We start from the raw sequence: 26419 nt of genomic DNA, 5'->3' as shown, positions 1-26419 counted from the left end.
GGCTTAGGAGCACAAGAGCATCCGGAGAGACCTGCTGGATCAGAGGCGAGGTCCATCTAGTCCAGGATCCTGTCCCAGGAGAGCCATCTGGAGAGACGCAGTTTGGCCACCCCAATCCAGAGGCTGTTTGTCCAGAGTGCTGAATCACACCGGCTGCCTTAAAAGAATGGGAAGAGGAGCTGTAGAGAAAGGCAAGAGCCAGCAGCCTCCTGAGGGCAGAAGGCGAGATGAAGGTGCCTGTTCCATCAGCCATCATCAGTGGCCGGGAACTCTTGGAGCGCTTCCGGTTGGCGCATTGACAGAGCCTGGGCGATGGGGCCTTGCGTTATGCACGAGGCCTTCGGCATGGCTTCCACCAGGGAAGAAGAGGAGGAGGAGACTGAGAGAAGGCCCGTCCTGCATCTTCTCTGCCGGAGCTCCCTCGTTTACCAAGTGTATTTCTTAAGCCCCCTCTGAAGAATAATGCCGGGCTGTGGTCAGCCATCGCTCTACTTAACGAGACTGTCTTCGAATTACAGTAAACACCCATAACTCTTAAGGCTTGGGCCACTGGAAAGTTTTCAAGCATCCAATTAAGGTTATTTTTAAATATATATATATATATATATATATATATATATAGAGAGAGAGAGAGAGAGAGAGAGAGACTGACATGTGGAATCCTAGGGGAAGCTGACCACCATTTCTTTCAGAAAGCCCTGGCGTGGATGGCCCAGCCTAGCCCAAACTCACTTGTTCTCGGAAGCAAAGCCAGAGCATCCCTTCCTGGCAGCCAACTGACTCTGTGTGTCTCTTGCCTTGACTTAGATAGCCCTGCTCAGAAGCTAAGCAGGAGTGACTACACAAATGAAATCCACAGTGAAAGTGAGGCGTTTTTTGGACACCACCCTGAAGGATACAAGGAAACCAGCAGGTTCTTTCGGCTCAACTGGAACAGCTAGCGATCTGGTGTTTCCAGACCGCCCACCCTCCCCAACCGAATTTATTGCAGCAATCTTAATTAAATTAATATTCCTGAGTGCGAGGCTTCCGGGATGTGAATCCGTATGAGGTTCATTGACTTTTACTTAGAGGGTAAAGTTTCCAGTTCTGCATTCTCGTGGGGTCAACATGAAAAATTTATGATAGAAGCCAGAGAATTCTTGCTGGAGGCGGTGGCATCTTTGTGTAATTAAAACACTTTCAATATTCTTTGCTCTCTTGTTCTCTCTCTTTCTCTCTCTGCACCCATCTCCGCCTGCTCGTTCCGAAGAAAAGAAGGGCAAGGATCTCTGTGTCGCGGGTGGTTTCCTCAACCCGAGACTGTCAATTACTCGGTTGTAAATTCTCTCTCTTTCCATTTTGGGGAGAAGCATATTGTGCCAGGTTACAGCCAGATGGTGGGAAGATCTGAAGGGGGGAGGGGAATGTTGAAAAAGGAGCCGGCAATGAAATGGCCACTTCAATTATCTTGGTTTATAACATGCTCAGCCCCAGGGGGATTCATTTTGCACACCAAAACAGGGGCCCCAGCATTTCTGGTCTCGCCGCCTCACAACTGGGCAACTTCTGCATTCTCCATATCTGCTCCAGTCTCCCATCTGTATTCCAGAGCATGGGGTATTTAGTCTCCCATGCTGATCTTCTGCATCATCTAGAACAGGGGTCCCCAACAAGGTGCCCACATAGCACAGGGATCTCCATTGTGTGACTGAGAGTAAGTTGCAGCAGCCATTTTGTGTCTGAGTCTGCCGTCTGTGGTGGCCATCTTGTGGCAGCCATTTTGTGGTTGGGTCTGCCTGCTGAGGCGGCCATTTTGTGGCAGCCATTTTGTGGCAGCCATTTTGTGGCTCAGTTCACCATGATGTGTCAGATTTCCAAAGGTGTTCATGTGTTCAAAGGGGACCACTGATCTAGAAGTAAAGAGAGGTGAAAATTTTGTCTCCAGGAAGCCTGTAAGCAGGGAAAGGAGGTGAAAGACTTTCTCTGTTCTTTCTCTCCAACTGAAGCTTACTGCCTCTGAACATGGAGGTTCCACTTAGTCTTCCTGAGTAAAAACATCCTCTTTGCTCACTCCCCAACTTATTTTGAAAATTACTGCCTCTGAACACAGAGGCTCTGTTTAACCGTCACGAGTAATGCCCATCAATGGTTTTCTCACCCACAAATTTCCCCAGCCTTCCTCTAGCCAACTGCCAGCACAATCCCCTCTTTTGTGTTCTTTGGCATTTCTCCCACCAATTGTCCTCAAGTTCTCAGGGTGCCAAAAAGCTCCAGAACAAGAGTCCAGGTTGTCTGCTGGAGTCATTGCAACATTTGGCCAGAAAAACACCTCCGAGCGGATCGGGCGGGGGAGCGACAGCAGGCACGAAAAGGATATCTTATTCCGAATGTAAAACAGCAACAGATATTTTGCAGGTTGGGTCCAGTCTCTCTTTCCCTCCCACTCCTCTGAGACTCTCTCCCCCTCTGCCCTTTAGTAAATGGCATCCTTCACCAAGAGGCACCTGGCCCTTCGTTAGGGCCGCCGTTCCCGCCGATCCTCCGGGACTCGTTTGCAAATGCAAGAGGCCGCCCGAGCCAAGCGTGGCATTTAGCTTCTGGTTTCCAGTCAAGCCAAACAAACACGGCAGGGTTCATAAGCAGCTCTCTGCCAGTGGGCTCGTCAAACACCCTCCTGTCCGTTTCCCCATCCCTGCCACGGGGCCAACAAAAATGCATCACTTGGAGCATGTCTGTGTGCACACGTGGGATTCAGCGGTGGGCCCAGGGGAGAATCCGCAGGTGGGCCGCTAATCGGGGACAAGTTTCTAGTCCTCATGGCTGGGGTGCAACCAACAGGCTCCACCCCCAAATCTCCAGGAGCAACCTTCCCAGGGGCTGCTCTCTCTCTCTCTCAACCTCTATATCCAGTGGTCTGACATCCAGAGGAAGTGGTAGGCTCTGGGTGAGACAGGAGGAAGGACTTGATGGACGATTGGTCTGCTCTGGTTCTCTTCTTCTGACGTTCTTCTCAGAGGAAGGCCTCAGCCTCTCTGCCCTGTTGCTGGCCTTCCAGAGGAACTGGTTGGCCACCGTGTGAGGCAGGATTCTGGTCTAGATGGACCACTGGGCTGATCCAGCAAGCCTCTTCTGTTGCCCCTGTGTTCATAAGAGTGCATGCGATTTGATCCAGACTGATTTCAGTGGGACTTGCCATCTGGGTGATGCATGCCCCCGGCGTGCAAAACGAAGGCGCCAATCTTCTGGCATCAAAAGTCGGAGGGTCAGAAGCCGCTCGAAGCTCAACCCAACGAGAAAGCTGGGCTGTTCTCGCCGCAGAGTCGGGGGGGGGGGGGAGAGACACGGCTTTTACTATAATTAGAACTTGGCCCTTTTGGAACTGGAATTTGGAACTGACCCCGAGCTTGTGAAATAATTAGTCCGAGAGTACAAAAAGCAGCCATTTTTTTTCCCGAGCAGACTAATCTCCTCCATATGCATCTTCCCAGCAGGGGCCCTCATTAATCAAAGGAGGCCACGCACTTCAAAGTGTTCGGCGCACGTCACCGATGCATCCATCACGCCGCTATTAAATGCATTATGGCAGCTCTTGATAAATACGATAGCTTCGGTTTGCTGATAATTTTGGGCACGGATGGGGAGTGCCGAGGAATTCCCTGGGAATACACCAGCAGCAGAGGTAGGCACCGTCTCTCTCGGGTTCCGAATTCCCGCAAAATGTGATCTCAGAAACAAATCGGCACACAAATGATGTGTAACATCCAAGGGTGAGTTAGGGAGTGCTGGACACCAGACCCTTTCTGAGCCTTGGGAGACCCCCAGCAGAACCTTGGCTGGAGACCCCCGGGGTTCCCAACCTCCAGGTAGGCCCTGTAGATGCCCTACTATTACAATTGACCTCTGGATGACCAAGTTCTGGAGAAAATGGCGGGATTGGAGGGTGGGCTGAAAAGGGAGAGCAGGGGTGGCCAAATTGTGGCTCTCCAGGTGTCCAGGGACTGCAATCCCCATGAGCCCCTGCCAGCATGGGAACTGTAGTCCATGGACATCTGGAGAGCCTGATCTCTTGTGATATGAGCTCCAGGCATGTGACTGAGGATTCCCACAACATCCCAGTCCAGCCGGGAGCGTATCAGACACCCCGGCCTCCGGGTACCCACATGTTAAAGGAAGTTGTAGCCTCCGCAGCCGATGAAACCAGGTTCCTCCAAAGCTGTTTTTATCTTGTGACATTCCCGGAGCCTGACGCAGCAGCCCTGTTCCTTCCTTTTGTCCTTCTGCGCCGAGATAGCGAGCCCATTCATCAAGCGCCTTCAAAAGCGTAATTGGTACATTAAAAAGGTATCATTTGGAAGGCGCATAACTCCCTGGGCAAGATACATGGATTAATAGAGTCAATCCTCCCGGATCGCGCCCCCACTTCCCCCTCGTCCTTTCTAATGAATTCCGGACGTGCGGAGACATTTCATCTGCAAACTGCCAATCATTCATGCTTGGACCAAGCTCGGCCCTCTGGGTCTGCATATCCCGCAGGGCCGGTCTGATTCTACGAGGCCAGGGTGTGGGCATTTCCTTTGGTCAACCCGCTCCACACACCGGCATAAGAGACTCCCCAAACGCACATCAGAGACGCATAGATGCATGCCAACGGCGATGCGGTGTTCATGAGGGATTTGCTACTGTATGGAAGGAAACATCATAGACCTTGTTTTCAAGCATGGCCACATCACACACGGTGTGGTCAAGGGGAGGAAGGGAGAATCCTCGGAGACCCTGGAGGCTGGCCACAACAATGCTCCTGATTTTTTTGGGGGGGAGAGGTACTCTAACCCCTTGCCGTTTGTCGGCCCGGCATGGATCAATACCAGTTTGCAGCCGACATTAAAGAAACAACATGGGTGTGCATAACAATGTCCGTGTCCAATGTGTTGTGTGTTAATGGTTCTCCCCCCCATGGATGGTGCATTGATCCACAGGTGTAACGGGCAGGGCGGCCGGGTGCTCCAAGCGAGGCCGGGTGCTCGCCGACGGAAACTTGGCTTAGTTTGGAGTTGAGAAGGCATTGATTACTCACAAGGGTCATTCTGGATTTATGTTGATTTTAATGCAGCCCCCAAAAATATACAATTGGTCTTTACGGCGTGCTGGGAGAGTATCGGCTTCAGCTCTCACGTCTGATTAAATCATCGATTTTCATCTCCAATGGATCATTTTTACTGTTAATTGTATTGCTATTTATGAAAGATTGGGAGAACATAGGAAGAGGAATGCTTCGAACTTAGACAGACTCTCCAGGAGAGGAGAACGGGGGGGGGGGGAGGGGGCTGGGAAATAAAGTGGCAAGTCAAATCCTACTCAGAAGGGGGGTTGCTAACCTTGTTGCAACGTTAGCCCTCCCCTTCCTTTAGTTCTCGCACCTGGGTGTCACCCGGTTGACGGAGCTGCTCCAGTCTGGCCTCTCTGGACATTTCCTCTGCCATCTGCTAATCTGCACATCAGGCTGCTCAGAAATGCACATCTAAACCCCGTAGGCTGGGGGGGGGGAATTGGCAGCCAAATGGGGTCTGGCCCGCCCCTTTATTCTCCCAGCTTTCCCAACAGAACTCAGCTTCTCTGACTGATGGGTAGTAGGTTGCGGCAGAAGGCATACCTGACTGTCATAATTATGAGCAGTATTTTGGGTTTTGGCCGTGGGCACCAAACTTTAGAATCATAGAATCATAGAGTTGGAAGGGGCCATACAGGCCATCTAGTCCAACCCCCTGCTCAACGCAGGATCATAGAATCCTAGAATCATAGAGTTGGAAGGGGCCATACAGGCCATCTAGTCCAACCCCCTGCTCAATGCAGGATCATAGAATCCTAGAATCCTAGAGTTGGAAGGGGCCATACAGGCCATCTAGTCCAACCCCCTGCTCAACGCAGGATCATAGAATCCTAGAATCATAGAGTTGGAAGGGGCCATACAGGCCATCTAGTCCAACCCCCTGCTCAATGCAGGATCATAGAATCCTAGAATCCTAGAGTTGGAAGGGGCCATACAGGCCATCTAGTCCAACCCCCTGCTCAACGCAGGATCATAGAATCATAGAGTTGGAAGGGGCCATACAGGCCATCTAGTCCAACCCCCTGCTCAACGCAGGATCAGCCCAAAGCATCCTGAAGCATGGACATGGAGATTTGGTACAAGAAAAGCCAGTTAAAATTATCTCAGTTCCCATGGTCTACCACTCCTCGGCTGGGTGGCGGGAGGAAAGGCCTGGTGAATTGGGAATGGCACCATCCACGACCCTGGCATGATGATGTCACCTCTGGCGTGACCTGGAAGTTGTTCTACAATGAAACCACAGAGTCTGGCATGAATCCTAGAACATCCCACATCCAAACTGGAGTGAGCCTCTGGGGACGGGCGGGATATAAACGTAAAAGAAATAAATATATACTGGGCTCTGTCCCCTCTTGAGGGGACATCGGGTGGACATTGTGTGAGAAAACAGGATGCTGGACTAGATGGACCACTGGTCTGATCCAGCAGGGCTCTTCTTTGGTTCTTATGTTTTCAATCGATAACAGATGCCAATAAAAATCCCCTTCCTATAAATCCACACACCCAACTGTTTTATTCGAGTAGAAACCTTCCACATTGCCTCACCGGGGGGAAAAAAGGTATCTTTGGGAAAGGAAACAAAATCGAGCGCTAATGAGGTGTTTAAATTTCCGTTAGTGCATAGACCTTGCATTCTTTCCTTTTATGAATGAATGCAGTCACTAAATTAAAAGTGAAATGAGGCAGTAAATCATTGATTGGGCTACCTCTGAAGTTTCCGCCACAATTTCTTCAGCCTAGAACAAAACCGAAAAAAGCGGCGTGTGGGGATGGGTTTTCATTTAACCTCCTAGAAATGATGAATTACATTTTCTTTCTTCCCCTGCTGAAAAAGGAGCGTTTGCCAGAAATTCAAATTTCAGGTTTTAATTTAAAAAGAGAAAAAAAGCATCAGAACTTATACAGTCAAACATTTTGGGTTTAGTGAACAGGCCTATAGGAGGAAAGGCAGCTCAGAATAGTTGGATCCCTTCCGATATTGGGAGCTGAATGGGGTTAATGCTTATATAGGAGACCACCAAGGAAGGCTCTGTAGAAGAAGGCTCTCCCTTGCCTTGAACGCCCCTTGGTGAGGTCACCTTAAACTTTGGAAGGGAGACCACCAAGGAAGCTCTGTTGAGGAAGTCTCCTCTGCTTCTCCCTTGCCCTGTAAACCCCTTGCTGGGGTCACCATATGTTTTTGTTGAGAGACCACCAAGGAAGACTCTGCAGAGGAAGGCCATGGCAAGCCACCTCTGCTTCTCCCTGGCCTTGAAAGCCCCTTGCTGAGGGTTGATAATGGTATTCCCATGGTTGCTTCCTTCTCTAGGGTCAAGTGGTCAGCGAATCAGACCAAGACTGGAGAGATCCAAATTTGAATCCTCAAGTCATGACCTCAGGCCAGTTCCTCCCTCCTGGAGTAGCTCACAGGGTCGATGTAAGGATAAAGTAGAGGAAAGAGAACTGACGGAAGATTATATCCCAAATATCTGGTTTATGGTGCTAGTATTCAAACTGAGCTATTCCTGGGGATGTGCAGTTCTGAAAACGAGAAAGAGCACATCACATATAGTTTCTGCTATTCCACTGAGATCTTTCCACCCTGGTATAAAGACCTCTTCCATTGTTTGCCCGTTCCGGCTGAATACAGTTTTGTATTTTTAAATCTGCCAGATAACTTCTATCCAGAAATTAACAAGCCCTGCCCCCTTTGGTATTTAAGCACAACTGCAGCTCTAGTTTCAAAAAAAAAATATTAAAGGACAAGGGGGGGTGGTCTGCCAAGTGTGCGGCTGGATATAAAAGATGTCCTTCAGTAAAGATGTAATTAAGTTACTTCCCTTCATTGTAATGCAATAAAAGCTGATCTAACTGGGAACGGGTTTCTATTCCAACTCCCGCATGGTGCTTTTGAGGTACAATTAAGGACAAACTGCAGAGCAGGGACCGATGGGAGGAAGATTTCAGTAGGGGAGATGATGCTGGGGAAACGTATGCAGACTTTTTGGGTTCATTGTGAAGAGTAGTTGTGAGTTTCCTGCATTCTGCAGGGGGTTGGACTGGATGACCCTGGAGGACCCTTCCAACTCTGTGATTCTAGAAAGGACAACCCAAATGACCAAGGCGCTGGTGGAACTGCCCGTGGCTACTAGCCATGGTGACTGAGGGGGAAGACATTCAGAAACACTAATCCCAGTGCCAGGAGGCAACCTCAGGAGAAGGTCTCAGGCTCTATACCCTCTTGTTAGACCTCCAGAGGAACTGGTTGTCCATTGTGTGAGACGGGATGCTGGACTAGAGGGACCCCTGGCCTGATCCAAGAGGGCTGTTCGGAAGCACTTAGCAGTGGGAGGCCTCAGCCTCCCTGCCCTCTTGTTGGTCTTCCAGAGGAACTAGTTGGCCACCGTGCAAGGAAGGATGCTGGACTAGAGGGACCCCTGGTCTGATCCAGCAAGGCTCTACCGAGGTGCTTACCATGCCTCTGAAGAAGGCGAAGGGAAAATCGCCATCCACAGACACAGCTTGGCATGTTTCCATAAGAAACAGACTGAAGTTTTCCAAAGAGGAAGCCGAAGCGACCTTAAAAACTGATACCAGGGCAGGGGAAGGACTACCTCAAGTGGCTTTTAGAGGAGGCACTCTTACAAAAGGCCGGGCAGCCGTGGGCTTGAAGCACAGCTGCATACCAACTGCGGCCCCCAAACACTGTTCATCAGCTCCATTTCCCCCCCCCCCAGGCCTCAGCGCAATCCGTCTCTTCAGATCTCCAAACGAGACAGAGCACTTCTTTTGTCAGCCGAGCCGGCTTTTGGCAAATCTTGAACAAAACGCTCTCGGTGGGTCTCAGCTCCAGAAGGCCGCCTGCAAAATTCAGAGCTCCCAGAAAGAGAGGGAGAGAGAGAGAGAGGGAGAGCGAGCAAAGTAGGAACATCTGCTTGTGCCCGGCTTCCTTGGCTCACACCACCTCCTCTGGTAATTCAATCAACGGCTGCAGAGCCTGGCTAAGCCGCTTAAGCTCCTCGTCTCTCAGTTCTGGGGTTAAGACGCCTGTTGGAAGGGTCTCCTTTTGAGGGACCTCTCCCCTCGCCCCGGAGTGTTTCTGCGCTGATACGATTTTGGATCAGTGGAACAAAAAGCACTTGGGACATTTCCCGGTGTGGGTGGCCCGTCCGTTGGAGCCGTAACTCCCTGCAGTTGCAGCCCAGCAGGGGTCCCCAAATGTTTTGACCCTCAGGGCATGTTTGGGATTTGGAAAGGAAGCGGTGAAGGACACGCCATAATGGCTGCCCTCGGGGGCGGAGCCAAACCCCAAATGTCTGCCTTCCGCCTCACACCTCCTTGGGACAATGAAGGCCATGAAGGGGACATGGAATCTTACATAGATTAAGAAAAGCTCATAAGAACCTGAGGACATGAGAGAAGTCACGCTGGGTCATGCCAGCAGCCCAAAACAGTGACCCAAACTCAGGTGCCGGCAGGAGGTCCACCCCATAGAGTGTACTCATTTGGAGGAGGGGGACATTGCCCAAATGGGTCGGGAGCCCCAGTCTTCCTGCACACAAGGGGCGGAGGATGGTCAACCCAGAGAAACAAGGATGTCAGAAAACGAACGGGCCTTGGCAAGATCGAAAGGCACCCAGCCTCTGCCAGCCGTCCCCATCACATGGAACAGCAACCCACAGTAACAAGCACATTCATCAGTGGAGCTAGCGGGGAAATGATGGCTTCCGTCGAATCCCCCCCGGTGCGTATTTTCCCGAAAATAAAGGCCGCCTGGTAGCTTCTGCTCGCCTTGGAATGCTCTGAATGGGCCTCCTCAAAAACAACAACGGGGAAAGCTCATTTCTTCCTTAATTCCCTAAGCCACCGAGTACCGTAGCTGCCACTTGGACTTGGACTGTTCCCGAAGCATGGCTTATTCCGGTGCCACATCTGGAGAGCATCCAGAGGCAGTGACAGGCGAGGGGCTGGATCCCATCCATCTATGAATGCTGCCCAGGGGGGGACGTATAGGATATATTGTCCAGAAGGATAATGGGAGTGGCAAAGGGGGTTCCGTGTGCATGTTAATTTCAGACGAGAGCATGTTAATTTCAGACGAACGAAAGTGGACAAGAAAAATAGGAAATGTACAACATAAAAGGGGGCGGAGATCGTCTTGGCCTTAGGTCAGGGGTCAACATCGAAAGCTGATTCTTCCTCTCCTCCTTTTACAGGCAAGGTGTTGAAAGGATAGAGGTGGCTCGTCCCTTCCAACACTAAACTTCAGTGCTGCAAAGCACCCATCTTAGATGAGACGGACTTAGATCGGCTTAGCCAACAAATGGGGAATGTTATTTCCTTGTGATGGAACCCGCCCTGTGTCTTAGAAGGTAGGGTGGGAAACAAATGGAATTAGAAATAAATATAAAGGATCGGTGTGCGGCATGAAACAAAGGTACCCCAAAGGAGGGAACCGAGGTTTGAGCCTTGCCAGCTATCTATTTTAATTTGAATTCTCCTTCCAAGGAGCTTGGAGAGATCAGCTCTCTGTATTTTACCATCACAACAACCCTATGAGGTAGGCTAGAGTGGCTGAGGTGAGTGTCACGGAAGAGGGGAGAATTTAAACTCAGGCTTCCCCAGGACTAGAACTCCGGAGCTTGAATACAACTTTTTAGCGGTGCCCCTGGACTCTGTTCTGCTGTAGTACAGTGGCTTTGGGGGGATCTTCCTTTATTTTTAATGGCAATCAGACTCTTCAGGAGCCCTAAGATGGCTTTAGTTTTCAAGGATGAGGAAAGGGTCTAGAGACGGCCGCTGGAGACATGTTAGCAGATTTTCGCCTTGAAATTGTTTTGAGCCATTGCTCGTTGGTTTGTTGCTCGTTCCAGATCTCCGCCTTCTACCCTCAAGGCCCAGATACATCACAGATCTCTAAATCCCTTATGGACAGCGTAAGTAAGCGTTATCACCTTAGCCTCTTTGCTACGACCTTTTAAAAAAGCGCATTTAAAGCAGGCTTCTCATTTGAGATCTCTTTGTTTCATTGCACTAGACATTTGCGGGGGGGGGGTGCATGCGAAGCTTGAACTCTGGATGGCTTTAAAGGAAGTTTGTGGGTTTACAAAACCGTAGCCGAGCTCGTGCGCCAAGCAAAACCCCGCTCAGCTATCTGATCTCCCTCCACGTCGGCGCCTTTGATTTTGTTCATGGGGCAAATGGAGGGAACTGGAGGTGAGTCCCGAGATCCAGAAAGCGTATTAATCCCCCCTCCCGGTCTTGTAGGTGGCGGATGAATGCCCGTTGCTCTCTGATAATTGCTTTCTCCGAAAACTCTCTGGGAGCGATGCCGGGGTCTTTGGGCCCTGCTGAGCTGGAATGCAGTGTGTGCATTAGGGCGCATTATTGTTTATGAAAAATTAGAGATGCAAATGGGGAGGATGTGATGGCTTGGCCACCGGAGCAGCACAAACGCGTGTGGAGACAAACTTTTTTGTGTAGCGCACCGGATGCGAGACGTCCACAGGCGTTAAGATGCTTAATCGGAGGGGATTATTGCAAACATGTCTGGTTTTCTTCCACTCCCTCAGACTAAGAGGGAAGTAGTGGGCTTGCGGGACAAGGATCTCTCGGCCTAGTGGTGGACTTCTGGTTCAACCTCCCGTCTCACCCAGTGGCCAACCAATTTCTCTGGATGGCTAGCAACAGGGCAGAGAGGTCAAGGCCTTCCCCTGACATTGCCTCCTGGTTCTGGGATTCAGACTCAATCCTAAATCGCCAGGGGTTTCCCAACCCCGCTCTATCAACCCCATGATCTCAGTGACCTTCTCCCTCCCTGTCATCTCCAACCCATTGTCTCTGCATGGTCCTCCAAGGAAAGCTCCAAGGAGGGTAGGGGTTATTGTTTGCAGTCATCTCCCTCCCACTCTGGCCACGCGACAATATTTTTTTCCGCAAGAGACATATCTGCGTATCCCAACCGGTGCTTTAAAATTCAGTTGTCCACTAATGAAGTGCGGGAAACAGCGCCGTGAATAACCGCCATAAAGGAACATCAAACAAGCCTGGTTTGCAAATTTAGTGGCGACATCAGAACATATACGCAAATAAGCAATTTCTTTTTAACATTACCCTGATGATATTAGGCATAATGTTACAGAAATAACACCCGTCTGGTATGGGCTTTCCCCCCCCCTCCCCGCCTCTCCCTTTAATACTGTTTTTTTTTTTTTTTTTTTTGCTCTCCGTATTGCCTTGTGTTCCACAAGAGTCCAATGTAAACCCATAATTAAGGCGGGTTTCATTTTCCTTGGAGATGGTTATGTTTGTGTTTTATTAACCTCAAAGACTGCACATCTTTATAGGTGGCCAAATGAGTGCGCCGGTAACATCGAGGAATTTAAACACCGCTAGGACGCTTCCAGGTTGGCAGGAGGGAGGGAGGAAGCGTTGGCAGATTTTAAATGTGCAAAGCACCGAGCTTCTTGAAAGGACAAAATAGTTCTATCTAGAAGAGAGACAGCTTTGTCTGCAAAGAGAGGGGAGAGAGCGTCCCAACTAACTGTCTAACTGTTCCGTCATCTTCATTCTGCCTGTTCCGGAGGTGATCAGGGAGGAAGTGTGCTCAGAGGAGCAGGAAGTCCCCAAATGAGCCAGTCAGGATGCTGGAGGAGATAATGGGGAAATTTCCCTAATCACAAGCGGCCATCTTGTCCGGCATCATGGGGAGGAGGGAATATCCGGGCCTTGTATCTACGGAAGAGAGCTGCAGAGACAGGTGTCTCCATGGAAGGCCCTGTGCAGCGAGGGAGAGGACAAGGGTTCAGAGGTGAAGGAGATAACACCTATACACCCTTAAAAGTGATATAGCACCCGCCAAGATCCAGGAGGTAGTGGATTGTTTCTGCTTACTTGGAAACAGGAAGAGTTCACAGTCTCCTAACACTCACGGAACTTCTAATCGTGCTCCCTGGCTTTGGTGATAAGTTATAGCCGGGGGTCTGAATTAGTGCAGTTGGGGAGACGCCAAGGAGGGCTCATTTGGGGGAGCGGCAGGCATGATTAATGGTAGACGGCAGGATCTTGCTTTCATTGGTGAAGACACCGTGGTTAATTTCTGTTCTTATAAACCGCCAGAGAGTGTAGACTGCCTACAGGGTGGACGATCCTGATAAGGAGGTTTATGCAGCGAGATAAGTTATCTGGTTGTTCCTCGGAAGGAGCGGAGGGGAAATAGACCCCCTTCCATCAGCGAGCATTTCGTCGGGAATCATATGGACCGGGGCATTCGGTGTCGGTTCGGTGGGCAGGGTCGTCTCATCAGAAAGGAGGTTGTGCAATGACACGGAAGAAATGAGGGTCCAAAGCCTACAAGATAGATATGGGAATGGGTCCAAAATGAACCAAATCCCTGAAATCTAAGGAGGATCCCTCTCATCACCTCTGGAGACCACAAGCAAGTCTTCCATCCTGTCCCGCCCTCCATTTAAGTGTTTCGATTATTTATTTCTCAAAATCAGTTCTCGTCGTGACATCTCTGGGCAGGCGAGGGATCCGAATGGGGGGGAAAATCCCCCCAAACCCTCGATTTCATCAAGTCTCCAACTTCTTTAATTATATGATATTAATTAGATTGTGAGGATAGTTACAGGGCCTGTTGCCGCTCTCGTTGCAATTAACCTCTGGGCCTGTAATTTTTAGCACCATAAATACTAATCAAGGGACATACTGGGATGGCATTTTGCAACTTCCCAGCATCCTGGAGCTGGGGGGGAATCTGTCAGCGGTAAAACAAAGATTAATGGCGTGATTAATGGAAGAACTGATGTACTGGAGCTCTCCAAGTTCCCCTCTTGCTTCTCGACGGATTGATCCAAGCCAGAGCGCTAGGGGAGAGTTGGCTTCCAGAAAAAGAGAAGGGGTTGGGATGCAAGGACTGCCTGTAAGTGTGCTTGCGTGGCTTCTACCGTATGCCCACCCTATGAATTCGTGTTGTCCAAAACATCCTATCTTTAACAGTAGGGTTGGGCACCAACCAGAAGAATACCGTTCGGGTTTGTTCATGGTTCGTGGCAAACAATAAACTGAATCGAACCGAGAGGTTCGTTCTCAAACCGAACCAGGTCGCGGCCCTCTAAACCCTAATCAAAGGTATCGTGGTCCCTTTTCAGGGGGTTTGCAGAAAGCCTGGAAAACAGCTTTAATTTAAAAGGGACTGCACAGGAAAGCCAGTTGAGCAATGGGGGGCGCTGCTCCCTGCTACTCCATTAATTCGGTGGCTTTTGCAGGGAATACAAAGCAGGAGTTTAAGGGAACTCAGTCTCTTTAAACCCCTGCTTTCTGCTCTATCCAAGAACTGCCACGGACTGCTTAAAAAGTCCGTGGAATTTCATGATGGTTGCCCCATCACGAATTTCCGTTTGCGAACCATGCATTTTGCTTTGGTTACGAATTTTTGTTTCCTGGTTCGGTATGTGCCCATCTCTAGTTAACAGCCATTCCCAGGGCTCACGAAGTGAGGACTTGAACTGACCCTCAACTGCTTTAGACACAACATTAAACAAAGAGTTATTTTCATATTGGAGGGGTTAAATTTTGCCTGGGACATGTGACACGAATGTACTTAAAACCTGTGTCTCACTCTTGCTTTGTAGACACCCAGAAGACCCAATCCTGTAAATTGCTTTGGTGGATCAGATTTAGGTTCCTGATTGAGGGACAGCAAGGCTGCGGTCAGTGAGGGCCAAGAAGGCAAGTGAGGGCTGCAAAGAAACAGCAATCAGTGGCTCTACATTGAGCAATATCATTTTCCCAGCCCCAGCTCCCTGACATGGAACCGACCTGCGCTAATCCCCTTTCAACTGGGCTGCGCCGGTGACGTCGGCAAGCGATGTGCAGGTGTTTCCGACAGCTGTTTAAAAACAGCAAACTGTAGCAAAAGGCGCCCCTGGAGCCTCCGAGGCCCTTGCCACAAACAAGGCCGCCCCAGAGTCAACAGAGGCGCTTCCCCTTTGTAAATTATTAGGCTAGAGGTAGCAGCAGTAAACAAGCAGAGCACGAGGCGAGCATAAGTACCGGGGATAATAAACGGAGAGCAAACAAAGCCAGGTTCAAGGGAACTCTCTGAATCGTCTGGTGCGTCGTACACTTGGCAGCAAGACAGAGAGAAAATTCAGGGGTCCCGAACTTGGTTCCAGTGGGCACCTTGAAGAAGAGTTGGTTTTCACTACCTGGAGGCATTGCAAAGTGGCTTATAATCGCCTTCCCTTCCTCCCAAACGACAGACATCCCTGAAAGTCCCGTGGTGGTGGGGAAGTGTTTCCACAGTCCAGTCTCGTCAGGTCTCAGGAGTTAAGTGGCATTGACCACCCAATGGCCTACGATGGGCCTGGAGGGGATGGGAAGGGGAGGGGCCCCAGGTGGGCAGGTCCACAGCTCTGCTTCCCAACCATATTCTGCACGATCGGGCCACTTTGGGGGCTTCTCGAAGCCTGAAGAATGTTTCAGGGCTTTCTCACTGGTAAAAAAAATGTTGAGAAAGGCTGCAGAGCAGATTCGCCATGAGTTATCTGTCACGTGATGACATTTCTCTCTCTCAAACGCACACACACACACACACACACACACACACATGCATCCTTCCCAAACTGCAAGCAATTAAGCTTTGTCCGTCTTGAGAAGAGCCAAATCTACGCCCCACGATTTAAATATTGTTTATCGAACACCTGGCCAAAAAGGGGGGTGGGAGAAAAATCCTGCCGTTTCGGTTACCTAATGAGGGAGGGAAAAAAATCCCAAGTATATGATATATTGCCAATCTAATTAAGTTTTGTGAGTTAAAAAGGTACACTTACGCTGCGTATTGGTATTGCGCGAGGTTAGGCCTTGTAAATTAGATGAAAAGCCATTAATAATCAAGGGAAATGAGGTCAGCTCTAATATACTTTTCGTTCTCTCCCCTTCTATTATCATAATTTTACACTTCTCGTGTTTCACAATTGAGCCATGATTACTTGGCTAAATACTACACGAGTTTTGATAAAACAAATTCCCCTGAGGAAGTGGAGGGGAGGGGAGGGGGGGAGTCATTTCTATTCAGCACTAAAAAAAGAAGAAGAAGAAATTCATTTTCACATTAGGCTGCACAAGATATTATGCAACCCAATTATCTCTGTGTGGAGAAGGTAACAACCATTGCGCACAATCCGGAGCAAGGCGGGCGGCCTTGATAAAAGCGAAAAATCCAAATGGAGGTCTTTGCTCCTTAGGCGAAAAAGGCGTGTTTGTAAACAGACAAACAGTCGAAGAAGAGCTGGGTTTTTTATACCCGGCTTCTCACTCCCCAAAGAAGTCACAAAGCGGCTTACAAACACCTTTCCCTTCCTCTCCCCACAACAGACACCCTGTGAGGTGGGTGGGGCTAAGAGAACTGCTCTGTGAGAAAAGTTCTAAGAGAACTGCCAAGGTCGCCCAGCTGCTATTGTGAAACTCTTGGGTTTCTTGATGGCCCTCGGAGGGTTTCCTGAATGGGTGGGAGTTAAGTAATTTTTAATATATTTTTAAAATGTCTTAAACATCCAGTGACATGGCCAACGATGGACCTCTGGAGGGGGTGACCATGCCCAAATGTATCTCCTCCGTTCCACTTTTCCCCTCCCAGTCATCGCGGACACCCTGGCTAAGTGAGCTGAGCATCTTAGATCACATTATAGCGCGAGGATTTTTCTCTCCAGCGTGCGCCATATGTTTTGAAACGCCCTCTAAATCTGACTTTGAAAAGAACCCCTTTGGCTTCTTTCCCCCACGTGTGCCTTTTTATTTGTCAACCACGCCAAGCGCTCTGTTGGCCTCTTAGGTTTGCTCCTTTTGGGGGGGGGAAGGACCCCAAAACTAAGAAAAGGAACGCTGAAGAGCGCTTGACAATTTAACCCCTTCCTCTGTACTTGTTTGGCCCATTCACAGGCGTTCCCGCCCCACCCAAATATCTCTGCAATCATAGCTCAAGCAACCAAGTGAGGGGCTTCCTCAGTCTATATGCAGACGAGGCCTTAAGTCTGCTGATAATTTGGAACAATTTGAAGGTGCTTTGTTACTTCTTTATCTCTCACCCCCCCCCCTTGCGTCCGACCCAGTCTGCTTCTCATCGTTAATAAATAGCTTTTATTCACTTGCCAATCAGGTGGAAGGAGATTGTTAATAATAATAATTTTTAAAAGGTAATACCAACCTACGACGGGGAAATTCAGAGGGGAGTTTTCTTTTCGGTCTCAGCGTGGTTCCCCCCCCCCCCCCCGCCTTTTTAACTCCGCTCCATCTCTTGATTTCAAGCTTTAGGCAAAAATGAGATGAAAACAGAATTCTATTTTGTTCCCGCTTCCCCCCACCCCCCGCTGTAGAGTCGGAGTATAACCTCATGGCAGATCGAGGCTGCTAATATAATTTGGCTCCCTGCTCTGGATTTCATAACCCGCCTTTTTAACGGCAAGAGGGCCCGGAATCCGCCAGCAGCTTTTGGAGAAGTGGCCAAGAGTTCTTGGGTTTGGAAAAGAGTCCCAAAGGACTGTGCTCAATGGCTTAGGACACCTACAGATCACCTGGCTGGAGCAGATTACGACTTTGGGGGGGAGGCTAGTTTTTAATGTGAAATTTGTCAAAAGAACATTCCTCTCTGAAAGTGTGAGAAGGAGGTTGAGCAGGTTCGCCTGGATTCCCCTCCAAATGGTCGTGGGAGTGAAACATTTCCTTTTTGGCTGCACTTGTGCACCATTGCGAGACCCCTCTGTCTCATTCCCTTCTGCCGCCTCCGGCTGTCTTGCCTCTTTTGCCAGGCCATAAATCTAATCCGTCCAAATCAGTCTGAATTAATTTCCAACCTCGCAGTTTTATTTTCTGGATCGGCTGATGGGTCCGAGTCCAACGGGGAAATGAGGGCGGCATCTCAGAGGGAATCCCGTCCCCCAGAGCTGGTGGGAGTTCCAGAACGTCCTTTGATTGTTTCCTTTGGAGGGAGCTTTTAAAATACAAGGCTTGGGGTTCAAATCCTGAGTCTGCCGCAAAGCTCGCTGGGGGGCTTTGCACGGGTCACCCTCTGTCAGCCCCGAACCACATCACGGGGTCGTTGCAAGGGTAGAATCAGGAAGGTGATACCTACAGGAAAGACAGGATGCTAATACAATCAATAATTAAGAATGGACTTGAATCAAGAAGGTCCACAGCAGCTTGCTGTAAATGAAATACTTGCTTCCCCCCCCCCCAAAAAAAATTAGGGGGCAACAGAAGGAGGGGGGACACAACCCCAGCTCTTGCTTTTGAACGTGCTTATTGGACTCTCTCCACATTTGTTCCAATTAAAAGTAGGAAGAGGCAGGCTTTGACAGGTTTGGGGAAAGCAGGCAACTGATAGGACGTGAACCAAACCGGATCGCTGGAAGAGTAAGTAGCAGGGAAAGAAGAAGGACACCACGGGGCACTTATTAACGAGAGCCAAGCAGGAATTGTGTAGCAGAATGACCTATCGGAGGGAAGGTGTTATGCCGGCACCCAAACGAGCAGAGACTTCCTTTTCTTTAAAAATAATAATAATAAAAATTTTAAAAACGTGGCGCACGGGGGAAAGAGTGCCGTGGCCCTCATCACCGTTATCAGCTTAGCCCCGCAAATGACTTTCCGGCCCATTATTGCTTCTAAACAAACCTTTATCCTCGATGTCTCGCCCGGCTGAATTAAGATGCTGTATTGCTTCTGTCAGGGCCGATCGGCTGTTTGTGCAGATAATAACGGCGACGGCAACAACAAACTCGCCTCGTGTAAATTAACTTAACTGCGTGAAATAATGCCTCCTCTATCAGATTAGCTTGCCGAATGACTTTATCCTTAAATTAAAGCTTGCCGGGGCGTGCTAGTAAATCATTTAAATAGCACAGGGTTTTTCAGGTAATGCCTTCATATATTACTGTAATTTCAATTCGCCAAGGCGCGCAGATGGCTTTCGTCTCCGGCGCCTCGTCTCCGACGCGCCCTTCCCCCCGCTCCTCCCCTCCGCGCTGCCATTTTGTAATTACTGAACAGGCACCACCGCCCGCCGCGTCTCCATTTCCCATGGTGCACCGGCAGCGAGGCAATGTATTTTAAAGTTATTATTCTTGTGTGGCCCTCGTGCCGCAATGTAAATCTTTTCTGCCAGCGCCGTCAGGGGCTTGAAGCCAGGTGCTCCGGCGAGGAAATCACCAGCGATCCATCACGCGGAGACCACCGGGGACCTGAGCAAATGTTTCACATTGGAAAGGGGGGCTTGCGAGCTGTATGGTTGGCGGGAGGGAGTTTCCATTGGTCACTGGAAGCCACAGGGGTCGGTGAGAGTTCCACGAATTCCGGAACAATTCAGAAAAACACCCTTTTCCTTGAAGCCCGTGTCCTCTCCCGCACTACAAGAAGGAGATTCCCCGCAAAACACGGTGGCCGAGCCTTAAAAATGAGGCCGGAGGCTGCCTCGCGGGTTCTCCCATTTCTCGTCTCGAATCCGAACTGCAGGTTGCTGGAGTTCTTTTTCTGTCCTTTTCTTTTTGCGTCCGCTTCTCGCTGAGAGGTGATCCGTGGTTGGTTGACGTCAGGCTGTCAGAGATCGCAGGGCGAGTGGGTGACATCAGAACGTCACGGAGCCAATCAAGCGACAGCACTGAGGTCACGCAAAGGCAGTTTGTGGGGTCCCTGGGACAGGTATCTGACCCCCCCCTTAGTGGTCCCAAGACATGATTATTTGGGATATATGGGGATTTCCTGTACCATATCTCTTAACTGTATGAAACCTCCATTCCTGTTATCACTTCACACAGAACCGGACCCTCAACGGATAACATCTGGTGTGGAATTGTGGTTGTTGTTGTTGTTGTTGTTGTTGTTATTGCCCTCCCCGGTCAGCTCAGGGTGAGTAACAAGAGGCATGTACATGCAATACAGTTACATTAATAACAGTCGCTAATGATTTAACTTTCCAAATCAAGTTATTAATTAAATTATATTGAATTATATTATTGGTTCATTAGACCACCTCTATTAGGGTCTTGTGAAGGGGAAGGAGATTTGTTTGGGAAAGGGGCCAAAGCATTTACCGAACGATATTTTGAATAGCATTCATTCATTCATTCATTCGCCGCACAGTGTTTGTTGCATAGCCAAGTCTGCATACAAAAGAGGGCTGGCTGAATGGAATAATCCAAACTAGGCACAGCCAAGTCTGGCATTCGGGCAAAGGATGCTGGGAGGTGGTTTGCCATTTTCTGCCTCCATGTCCTGACCTCTCGTGTTCCTTGGAGGTCTCCCATCCAAATATCAGCCACGGTTGGCCCTGCTTAGCTTCTGAGACCTGACGGGACCAGGCTGGCCTGGGCTATCCATGCTCTCAGTCCCCTTGCTTTACCCCGAGCCAATGTTTTCAAGCCTCCAGGCCACCTTCTGTGCTAAAAAGCCAAGTACATTCAGTGTTGAAACTGGTACCACCACTCTTTTCCCTTGGGGGAAGGGGAATGTTGCTCCATCGGCCTCTCTCCAGCAGAGCACCTGCCTCCAGCACATCTGCCGCACGGTAGTTTGTCGCTGTTTCCCTTATTCCGTTTCTCCCTCACCTGTCCTTGGTGCCTCTCGAGCAAATCCTTGTGGGGCTGTTACTCCCCCGATCCAAGTCCTGATTCAGGGTTCAGTCAGCCCCTTTATTTCACCGTCTAATGACAGCTGACTCAGCTAAAAGCAGACAGTGCAGGGGGGGGGGACATGGTAATCCAGCAGTTTTGCAGCTCTGGCAAAGACCTCTGCATCTTTTTAAAACAGCACTTCAGGGGTCCTAGCACTGAGCCCCGACCCCTGAAACATGCCAGGCGTGGGCCATTGCTCCCCTGGGATGGAGGCCTCAGCCTTTAAATGCATTGACTTTCATTATTATTCATAATGATAATTATTATTAATTAATTAAATTTATAGCCTGCCTTCGTCCGAAGACTCAAGGCCAGGCAAATCAGTACCCCCCAAAGTTCAAACGGGGAGATTCATAATGGCCTCTCCCCCTGTTTGAGTAGAGTTGGCCTCCGCTCTTTCAAATCTCATTTCAGCTCAAAACAGTGCTTGTATCACGGCCAGTCCCTCCCCGTCCTTTGTTTGCACAGGGGGAAATCCATTGGGGAATCCAGGGGTTCTTGGAAGAGACCCATTTCAATCTGTCCAGGTTTTGGAAGAGAGACCGCTTTGGTTTGCCTTGGTCAAGGCCTTGGCTTCTCAAGGAGAGCCAACCAACCTTGCTTAGATCCTGTAAGATGGTGGTCCCACATCCCCTCTGGTCACATCCTGCTTCATTCACAGGTCGGTGGGTAGGAATACAGGCCCTTGTAAACACACAAGGAGCTCTGGGCCCGTTTCCTCCAGAGTTAGCAGGATAAGGTTGGCTTCCCGGCGTTGTTTGCCATGCCACCCGATTCGGGATGATAGATCGAAATCATTTATACCGATAAACATGGCCAGAGACTAAATCCGGATCCCTGCAGAACGCAGGCGTCGAAGAGCTGAGCGTCTTGCGCGCCCGCCGTTGGCTTTTTGACAAACTGATGGATGGGAGGCCGTTCCCCCGAATTCCCCGAAACCCCCGGTATCACTAATGCAGATAACAACATCGAGTGAGATACAGTATTTATTAAATCGGCACTCTAAATATTAATAGGGCAGGCGCTGCGATCGTCTTACCTCGACAGTAATGCGCGAGCACGGAGTCATTTGCTAACAAAGATAAACGGCCTCGGCCAGTGCCCGGGGGTTAAGGCCGCAAGCCGGTGTGTGTGTATGTGCGCGCATGCGCGCACCAAAGGATCCCACATGTCCCCGAATTAATGCCTTCCATCATAACCAATTAAGGGGAGGAAAGAGGAAGCGTGGATGAAATTGCTTTTTGAATGGGATGTTTTACACAGATGAAACGGAAGAGCAGAGAAGCTGTGTGTTCTTCCCTGTCCCTTTCCCCGGGCAGGGCCTGACCTCTGAGTAATGGGCCATTTTTTTGGCATTCCACAAGGGCCTTAAATCCTCACCTTTGAAGCACCTGGCATTTTCACCTGCCTTTTGGGCAGGCTGTAGATCAGAGATGTGGGGGGGGGAGACCGGTGGGTTGTTTTCCAAACGGAGCCAGAAGATGGCAGGCCGGATGCAAGGCAGTCAAACTCATGCCCCTTATATGTTACCACGGAACTGCCTTATGGTGAATCAGCCCCTTGGCTGTCACTGTCCAGTATGTTCAGCCTGGAGAAGAGAAGGCGGAGAGGGGACAGGATGGCTCTCTTGAAGCATTTGAAAGATTGTCACTTGGAGGAGGGCAGGGAAAGGTTCCTGTTGGGAGCAAAGGATAAGGCCCACAGTTGTGGCTTTAAACTACATGTAGAACAGGACTGGCTAGATATTGGGGGAGGGGGATTGCAGTCTGAGTGGTTTCCAGTGGAATAGGCTGCCTAAGGAAGTGGGGAGCTCCCCCTCATCGGTGGTCTTCAAACAGTGGCCAGACAGATCCTTCTCCTGGATGCTTGAGGCTGATCCTGCGTTGAGCCCGGGGTTGGACTAGATGGCCTGGATGGTCCCTTCCCACTCTGGGACTCTATGGTTCTATGAAAAAGAACAGATTGCCTTCTTAGCTGCTTTAGGAGATGCTTTTAATGGCTCTTCCATCCAGCTCCTCTTCCACAGTGGGCCTCCAAGCAAGGCAGAGAGGTTGTCCAAGGAATCTCCCATCCAGACCCTGGTCAGATCCAGACCTGTTTTGCTCCGGCAAAAGTCCACATCCATAGACCTGAAAATAACTCCCGGACAACCTTTTGGACTTCTGTCCTGTCCAAAGCTATGCACGTCTAGAGCAGGAGGTCTCACGCTATGGTTTACCTGAAGGAGGTGGCCAAGTATGCACTGTAGCATGTCTCCCAGCATTGTACAGGGTCACCTACTCCGAGTTGGTTAATACCTTGAGATGTTGGGGGTGGATCTTGAGGAGGGAGGCGTATAGGGAGGGGAGGGATATCAATGGGGTCTATTGCCTTAGAATCCACTTTCCAAGGTGGTTATTTTGTCCAGGGGAACTGATATCTCCGTCTAGAAACCAGTTCTAATATCAGATGATAAACTCATAGGCCCCTAGAGTGGGAAGGGACCCTACAGACCATCTAATCCCACCCCTCCTGCTCAATGTAGGATCAGCCTCGAGCGTCCAAGAGAAGGCTCTCTCCAGCCGCTGCTTCAAGACCACCCGTGAGAGGGAGGGTTGGCCATTTTCAATGCCCGGTCACCGAGGACAAACCCCAGTTAATATTCACCAACCGCCACAGGGCCGGGTCTCCCACTGCCGGCCTCGGATTTCCTTTGCCAGTCAGCCCTTTTATGAAGCAACACTTGATCGGTTCCAAGACGGGGCGCTTGGAACCCCCTCCCCGATAAAGAATTAAAAGCTAATTGTCTCCAAGAGAAAACTGTTTTCTTCCCGGCCGCTCTGCTGATGAGGAACTGGACTGTGGATAATGAAGATGGCATGAAAACACCTTGCCCGTTTTGCATGCGCCGCCCTCTCCCTCGTCTCTCCCCCAACCCCAACCCCCCCCCCACGCCCCGCTTCTTAATCCATTAATTCCTACCGAGTCTTGCATCTGATGAGTGCTGGAGCACTTTCATTCATTACTGGCCAATTCTGCCCCATTTGCTTCGCTTCTAGATAAATGGAAGGCAGCCACGGCAACAAAGACAGCCGAACTTCTTCTCTCTCTGTTCCCCATCGCTGGCGAGACCAGTGTGTCGCTTTGCCCCACTCGGGGTATCACCGCCCTTATCGGTGCCGAATACGCGAGGTGTGCAGAGCGCATGATTTTAAAAAGTATGAAGACTACCCACCACGGGCTCCAGGGTCCTGATTGGTTCCTTTGGAGACTTCCTGCTCCTTTGAGCCCACCTCCTCCCTGCTTGCCTCCAGAAGAACAGAGCAGGGGGGCAGATAGGACTCTCCCCCCTTTTCCTATGTGAAGTTAGCTTATCTTCTTAATAAAACTCTTTCCTTCTTGTAAGCAGGTCGGCGTTCCGCGGTCTTTGTGGATTTCCGCTCCGCCGGCAATCGAAACATCAGGACTTGCCAGGGAAGGGGTTCTTGTGCTTGAGAATGATTTCCCTCGTCTCTGGAGCATCGATGGGCATTTCTTGAGACTGTAAGCAGTGCCCCGCTGGGTCAGACCTTTTTCAAAGAGAGTCCAGTCACTCTGGAGGGCAGGAAGACCAAGACCTTCCCCTTGTGTTGCCTCCTAGCCCTGCGGAGATTTGTTGTGGAATCCGGAGTTCTAGCAGAGTCCGGGTGGACACAACTTCCTTTGCACCCTGGTGTAAGCTACATTTGCCACCAGCAGATCTGTTACAACAGTGATGGACACAGGAACTGGCAGCTTTGAAAGGGGACTAGATAGATACATGCGAGGCGTCTCGGTGGCTACTAGCCAGGGGGACTGAGAGGAGCCTCCGTATTCAGGGGCACTAAACCTCCAGAGGAACTGACTGGCCACTGGGTGAGAAAGGAAGCTGGACTGGGTGGACCACTGGTCTGATCCAGCAGGGCTCCTCTTCAGTCCCTATGAAGGCCTCGGCCTCTCTGCCCTGCTGTTGGTCTTTCCGAGGAACTGGTTGGCCACTGGGTGAGGCAGGAGGCTGGACTAGATGTGCCTTCACTGGTCTGACCCAGCAGGGTTCTTCTGAGGTTCTTATGAAGGACTTGGCCTCTCTGCTCTCTTGTTGATGCTCCAGGGGAACTGGTTTGCACCCTGTGAGACAAGATGCTGGACCAGGTGGCTTTCCTAATGTTCTTTCGTAGCAGTTTGCATGAGCCAGCCAGGGACGTCTTCCATATACCGAAACGATGCAGGAATTGTCAAGCAACGCTTTAAATAATCGCACAATTTAAGCTCAGCCACCAAACATGTTTCGAAGGGGAGGGGGGGAGAGAGCGAGCTTTTTATTTGATTATTTACAAAAATCAAGTCCTGAACAAGTCGCAAACTCGATCCCCACTTGTCTTCACAGGAGTCAGTCCCGAGTGTGTTTAAACACCTTAATCCGCTTGGAAGCGGAGAGACCTCAATCCTTTTCCAGACGAATCAAGGTTGTAATCCATCATCTGCAGGCGCGCAGGCTGCGGTTCCCACCTCACTATATCAAGGGGGACCTGATGAACCGCTTTCTTAACCAAACCTGTTGGGCGATCATTAGGCGCCGCGCAAGAATAAATTATCAACGGGAGCTCTCTCCCACCGGCTTAAATACTGCAACGATGTTTCCCATCACGTCCACTTAGGCCTTTAATTTGTTTAAGAGGCCTCTCTCTAGGCTGCTCAGGTGAGGTGGAAGAAGGGAAAGCGAGAGAGACGCCAGTGTCCCTTTAAGGCCGGTATTAAACCCTCATAGACCGACAGGGTGACCAACCTCCAGGCGTCAGCTGGAGGCTTCCCATCATCGCAAGATCGGTTTGCCACTTAGGAAACCGGATTCTGGGGCATCCCCACCCTCTCCTGGCTTCAACCCCAAACCCTCCAGCTGTTTCCCAACCCAGACCTGGCAACTTGACCACCTGCCGGTTGTCTAGGGGAAGTGGGGGGTCCTAATGTTAAGGCTCCTCGGCTTATCTCCTCCACCCTCTGTCCATGTGGCCTCATTCGCTTTGATCTTGCTGTCCCCCCATCTCCCCCCTCCCCACAAAGAAACCCCAAAACTGAATTTCATCCTTGCTTCTCCTGGTCGAAATGGCAAAATAAAATACAAGGGCCATTTTACTCTTGGGGAGGGGGAAAATGAGATCTCTTAGAAGCATCACAGACCAAAAGCGGTGGAGGGGATCACGGAGAAGAACCCAAGGGCCGAATCATCAACTCCCGTTGCTGGGGACAGGATAATCTCGTCCCATCAATCTGCGCTACCTCCGAGACCCACAGAAAACCCTCTGCCGCTCCTAAGACCTAAAAGCTTGCTGCCATAGGCCCTGCACAGGGGAAACACGACGGCACCGGATTACCTCTCCATCACCTTAGAGATAAATCTCGAGACCTTGGCAACATTTGGGGGAAAAAATATAATTGTCTTCCTAATTAAAATTGATTTCCCCCCCTCTCCCGGCAACGGTGCTGTTCGGCACTTCCATGCGCCAGGAAGACAAAGTGCTCCGTTCCCCCCTTGCAAGCAGGAGGTATTTATGGGCTGCTCCACACAGCGCAATCAGCAATACGCCAGCCTTTGGGTGACACCGGCAGGGCCAGAGGGATCGCGGGGATGTAAATCCCCTTCAAATATGCACAGTTTGTGCCTTAGAAACGAGGCTCAGGGGTGTGC

The 26419-nt window shown here is 50.2% G+C and overlaps 1 long non-coding RNA gene across 1 annotated transcript in view; it reads left to right on the top strand.

The window, feature by feature from the left end:
- LOC143827191 (uncharacterized) overlaps positions 1–26419 on the top strand; it is a 139247-nt gene that overhangs the window by 83819 nt on the left and 29009 nt on the right. Inside the window, exon 4 of the long non-coding RNA XR_013227210.1 lies at positions 3471–3661. This is a non-coding gene — a long non-coding RNA (uncharacterized LOC143827191). The remainder of the gene's footprint in view (positions 1–3470; positions 3662–26419) is intronic.

The sequence above is a fragment of the Paroedura picta genome, chromosome 17 (genome assembly GCF_049243985.1).
Source record: "Paroedura picta isolate Pp20150507F chromosome 17, Ppicta_v3.0, whole genome shotgun sequence".
NCBI classification, from domain to species: Eukaryota; Metazoa; Chordata; class Lepidosauria; order Squamata; family Gekkonidae; genus Paroedura; species Paroedura picta.
Note: the sequence above shows the minus strand (reverse complement) of the source record. Positions and strands in the feature narration are given on the sequence as shown.